The following is a 6,000-nucleotide window of genomic DNA, read 5'->3' on the forward strand; positions in this document are numbered from 1 at the left end:
TTTCGCAAAGAAGGTCATGAGATGTTTGATAGTGAGAACACTGATCATAAACCCAGAATAAGGAGGGGTAGACCATTAGGGTCCAAAAATAAAGAATCTTCCATAGAAGGAAGGTAGAAGAGAAAAAAGATCTCCCCAAACGCTTTAGCAGTTTTAAGTTTGTCAAAGAGTTACAACAATTCTCCAAGATATGATGAAGCGCATTTCATGGTAAATTAGAGGAATGGAGTCTCCAAACATGAAGAAAATTATTAGGAGGTTTCTTAACCAACATAGAGATTCAGATTTCATGATGTTACAAGAATTGAAGGCAACTAAATTTACTTTGGAGGTCGATCTTGATTTCATGTGGAGAGACTCTATTAAGATCTGCTCAGATCACGATAAAGGGAGAGGGTAGTTGGGCTACTCATAAACCCTAAGTGGAAAGATCGCATTATTAGTTAGGGACACTATCCATGTAATAGAGCAGTTCGGGCTTCATTCAACTTGAATAATTATTTTATAGGTGTTTGCTCAATTTATGCAGCCAATGATTATAGGGAGAGGACTGAACTATGGGAATAGATTTCCTCTCTTCCTGACATTCCTTGGATTATTGGGGGTGACTTCAACATGATTGAAAACCATGAGGATAAGGACGAAGGTGTTTCTATGGAGTAGAAAGGGGTTGAGAAACTGCATTGGGAAAGGATGAAGAATTGTAAGAAGCTCTTTGAGTACTTACTTGGTAATAAGCAATCTACGAGAGGGATATGACACACTTGGTGCAATTACTAGAAAGGAAAACGCATAATATATTGTAGGTTGGATAGATTTTATGGAGACAAAGATCATTCCTTCTTTACACCAGATGATCAGGGAAACATAGTAACAATATGGTCGGTTTCCCTCTCTGATCATCACCCTGTTGTTTCTCTCATTAGGCTTGGAGACACACCAGCCAAGAAGGGGAAAGGTGGAGACAAATTCATCCTCAACACCCATATCCTTAAGGACCAGGATGTGTTGGCTTCCATTAACATTATTATGTTTCTTAATAAAAGAAATAAGAACGTGAAATCTCATATCAGCAGATGGAATCAAAATGTTAAGAGTTGGCAAAACTTGCTTCAAACTATTGGGAAGAAAAGAGCTAAGGATGGTAGACTTTAGGAAAGAGAACTTGTTGATGAGTTACACTGGATTGAAGTGGATACTGAGAGAAACCCTAGTAGCCTTGAGTTATCTAGCAGAGTTGCACAAGCTAGGGATGATCTGAGGAGGCACCAACAGAGTAATATTAAAGGTGCAATGATTAGGGTCCAAAGTTAGTGGATGCAATTTGGTGACAAAGAGTCTAAGTTCTTTTTCAATTTTCTTAGCCAGAAGCAGAACAGAGAAAAATGTGATAGACTTTGGGTTGATAATAAGGAGGTAGTGGAGGTAGAAGATATTAAAGAGGCCTTTTCCCTATTCTATAAGGAGCTCTTCTCCTCTGAAGATTCTCCCAATTCACAAAGAGATAGAGAAAGATGCAGAGCACTTATTCCTAGTAGAATATCTGATGAAGACTCTCATTCCTTGAAACAAACTATATCTATGGAGGAAGTAAAAAATTACATTAAACCCTTAATAATGACAAAGCACCGAGCCCAGATGGATTGCCTGTTGAGTTTTATTAAGCTAATGAGGAATATATTAGCCAAGATCTTCATGAGATGTATGTTGAGGCTCTTGAGAAAGGATCCCTAGGAGACACCATCAACAAATGGATTATCAAGTTGTTACCCAAAGAGGGGGATAAGATACTTATCAAAAAATAGAGACCTATTACGCTTCTCAATGTGTCATATAAGATCCTAGCCAAAGTTCTTGCTCTCAAACTAGAAAATGTGTTGTGCAAGTTTATCTATCCTACTCAAATAGTTTTCATTAAGGGAAGATTCATTCTGGAAAACCTAATTATTCATCAAAATATTCTATCTTCATACAACATTTACTATTCATCCGTCTAGATGTTTTGTAACTATCGGATCCTTGAAATACAGAAAGTTATAAGGAATTTCTTATGGCCTGATGGGAAAGGAAACAATAAGTCACATTTAGTTAAATGGGGTTGCTGTCATATTGAGAAGAGATTGGGAGGACTCGAACTAAAGGATGTGGGACTCCAAGGGAGTGCACTTGCTACAAAATGGATCATTCAGGTGTTTGAAGGCAATGAACCATGGAAATTCTCAGTTAGGAGCAACATTATGAGGTCTGTACCTAAGGGGGATAAATCTTGGAATTCTTTACCCTTTTGTGACCTGGTGGCTGGAGGCTTTTCAGTCTTAGTATAGGGTCTAGGTACCTTTAAATCTATCTAGAGGGCCTAGGAATTAGTTAGACCATTCATCACCAATAGTAGGGCCAACAACACTGATCACATTCATGGAGAGAGATCTATCTAGTGGAACCTTTTCCACTTCTCCAAACCTCTTGCACTTACACAAGGTTGTTATGCTAGAGTATGGGCTAACAAAGGTATTTGTTGCTTTAAAGATATTATTGATAGTGATATGCTTATGAGTTGGGAAGAACTTAATTCTAAGTATGATCTTCCATCTTCCCAAAAAAGAACTTACAATATGGTTAAAAATTCTTGTGTTGTTCTTTAGTTGCCTAAAAATTATAATGTGGATAATAGTAGATTTACTACCTATAAATGGAATAATGATATCCTTATTTCTAATGTTTTCTATCATTTTTTATAATACTCTTTATTATGATGAGTCTATTATCAGTCATGCTAATACTTTGTGGTATGCAGTTTTATCTTTAAAGCATTGGAAAAAAGTATTCATAGGATTATGGAACAATCCTATCATTCCTAAGAAAAAATGTTTTAAATGGCTGATGTTAATTAATAGGCTTCCTTTCTAGAAAGATCAAGCCAATATTAATGTGTGCAATATATGTAGAGTGCATTGATTTGTTACACACATCTTCTTTGAGTGCATTATTGTTAAATAAATCTAGTTGATGTATGGTATTTCTATTCCTAACCAGGTTAATATTATGGAAGTTCTTAGTGGTTGCATCCATGGTTTGAAAAAAGATACTAATCTATTTTGGCATATCATTTCTACTGATATCTTATGGTATATTTGGAAAATTAGAAATGAAGATAAATTCCAAGGTAAAACTAGGGCCCTTATTGAGTCATTTCGTGGACTCACTCTTCACTACATTATTTTGCAGGCCTTATGATGTTTCTCAAAGATGGTCATGCGATTATGTTCATATATGAGATGGAGAATGGATTTGAATGGAAGTGGATTGTAGGAGACCACACCTCTTTTGCAACTGCAATGGAGAATCTTAGTGCTAAGATTCAAAAAGCCAGAAACCTAACAATGGAATAGATCCAGATGTTGACTCGGCCACATGAGGGAAGGAAGACAATCTAGATCGAAGGTCTTTTGGGGTGGATAGCTTGGATGGAGCCATGTCAGGATCATCTTCATGAGTGTTGAGGTGCTATTTGGTTCTTTTTGTTCCAACATGATCATTATCTATGTATACTCTTTTTACTTGGACATCATAAAATATTCTATGTATAGGATTATGTTGTTTATAATGTACATGCAAAACTGTTAGTAGTCATTGATTAGTTCTATGTAAGTCAGGATTGTTGGTTTTGAGGCATGACCTCACATTACTCTTGAAGCTATACTTTTTGTAAGTTTACTCTTTATTAATATAAAAAAAATTACTGAGTCATTTATCCCAAAAATCTGTGAGCTATAAAAATATATTTTGAAATCTTGAGGCACAAACTTATGATCTCTTGTAATCCTGGTTGTCAGATTTATATTATTAATCTAAGAACCAGATTAGACAATAAAGAAGACCCACTGGATAGAGAATAAAACTCAAGAAAAAAGAAGCTATCAGTAACAAAATTTAACATGAAATTTAAAAAAAAAATTCAATCTTCAAAAACCAAAATGCTAATTTTTCACAAATGCACCCAATAAAATTTGACCATAGATGTTTTTTCAGCCTATAAAATAGGGAAGAAAAACCCCACCTAAATAACACCCCTACATATTTTAAAACAAATTAAAAGAAAAAAAAATCCAAACTTTATAGACTCAATCCCTTAAATTATACTCATAAATTGTAACCAAGGAAAATTAAAACAAAAAGCTTCATCAAATCCAAAAATGGTGATCAAAATTTTGATTTGTCAATTCTCAAAATTAGTAATGGGAATTTTGGATGAAATAGAAAATTGGTCCAGATTTAAATGACCAATTTTATGCTGCTTGATAAGTTGCACTAATTAGTAGGATGCCAAAGTCACTACTTACAATGGCATTCAGATTTACCTTTTAATACATAACCCCTTAAGTGATATTGGGTGTCCACACTTTTGAATGAGCTTGCTAATCACTGATGAGTTTCCTCCAACACCATTGTATTGGAATATGTTGTCACAGTCATCAGCCTCATATGAGCCTTACCCAACACTATCGAATTTGTAGCTGGTTTGTTGATCCAAGTTATGGCTTCAGAGCACAATACCTAGTGTGAATCTCTAGTATTGTCAATTTTGTTTACAAGAACATAACTAATTCAGAATTATAGAAAGCCAAAAAGTGCTTTATTCCATCCTAAAAATCAAGTTTATACAAAGTTTGAACTTCGCGCAGTCACAACAGACCTTTTGAATGCATGACTGTTCGACTCCCAAATCCCGAAAACCAAACTAGACATAGACATCGAGATGGTAATCCCCAAATGACAATCCATTGCTAGATACTAACGTCAGAATAGAAATCCTGACCCGAGGTCCTGAATACCCATCAAAGTAGCTAACACAGGTGATGTAGAAATTTTTACAAACCCAATAGAGAAAAATATCCCGATGACACTTTATCAGAATAACTATCCCAATGACAGACTTGACACTTTGGACATCTATCGGTATAGCCATCAACATACAACTAAACAATATTTTTTAAACCTTATAGAGAAAGCTATCCCAATTACACTTTATTGGGATCACTATCCCAATGACAAGCTTGACACTTTCTACAATGTAGATATCTTATCAGATAGCTATCTCAATGACAACATTGACAATGAAGAAACCTTATCGGTATAGCAATCTCGATGAAAAATTGACAATGGAGACACCTTATCGGTATAGCTATTTTGATGACAACAGAATGACTCCAAATTTGACATTCTTGAAATTATTTCCTAATCATTCCTCCTCCCTTAAAAATCGATGGATCCCATTGCATCCATAGTTTGAAGAAGATGAGGAAAATGAAGATTCCGAGTAAGCCATTTACCCTGCTGAGGAAACTGACATGCTAGAACCAATTTGTATAAATTAATTTGATGATGTTTCAAGTTTTTCACCATGGTGTCCATAACTTGATGACATCGTACTGAAGAAATTGCTTCTGGAATTAGTTTTGTATTATTATTTGTTTCTGCAACATCAACAACATCCGATAGTGGACGAAAATATGGTTTCAATAGTTCTACAGTGAAGACTAGATGAAGACCCAAAAATGGAGGTAAATGAAGCTTAAATTCATTATCACCAAATTGCTTAATGATTGTATATGGGTTATAACGTAGAGGGTGAAGTTTCTTGTTCGCGCCTTGCAATCTCTCATTCTAAATATGCAACCACACCTTATACCCAACCTGAAAAATTCTGGGGAGTGTGATACTCATCATGCCTTTCCTTATATTTCTATTGGTGTGTTCCAAGATTTCATGAACTTGTTGTTGCAGATGATGAATTATATCAATAAACCATGTTGCCTTGTCTTCCTCCCTATCAACACTTGGGACCAAATTAGGTTGAATATGTGGTATAGCAACATCCATGGGTGCTAATGGTTGATAACCAAGACAATTTTCAAAGGGTTTGTGTCCTGTCGAATTATGAATTGCCTTGTTGTAGCTATGTTGAACATATGAAAGGAATTCATGCCATGTGCGAGGATG

The sequence above is a fragment of the Cryptomeria japonica genome, chromosome 1 (genome assembly GCF_030272615.1).
Source record: "Cryptomeria japonica chromosome 1, Sugi_1.0, whole genome shotgun sequence".
NCBI lineage: Eukaryota > Viridiplantae > Streptophyta > Pinopsida > Cupressales > Cupressaceae > Cryptomeria > Cryptomeria japonica.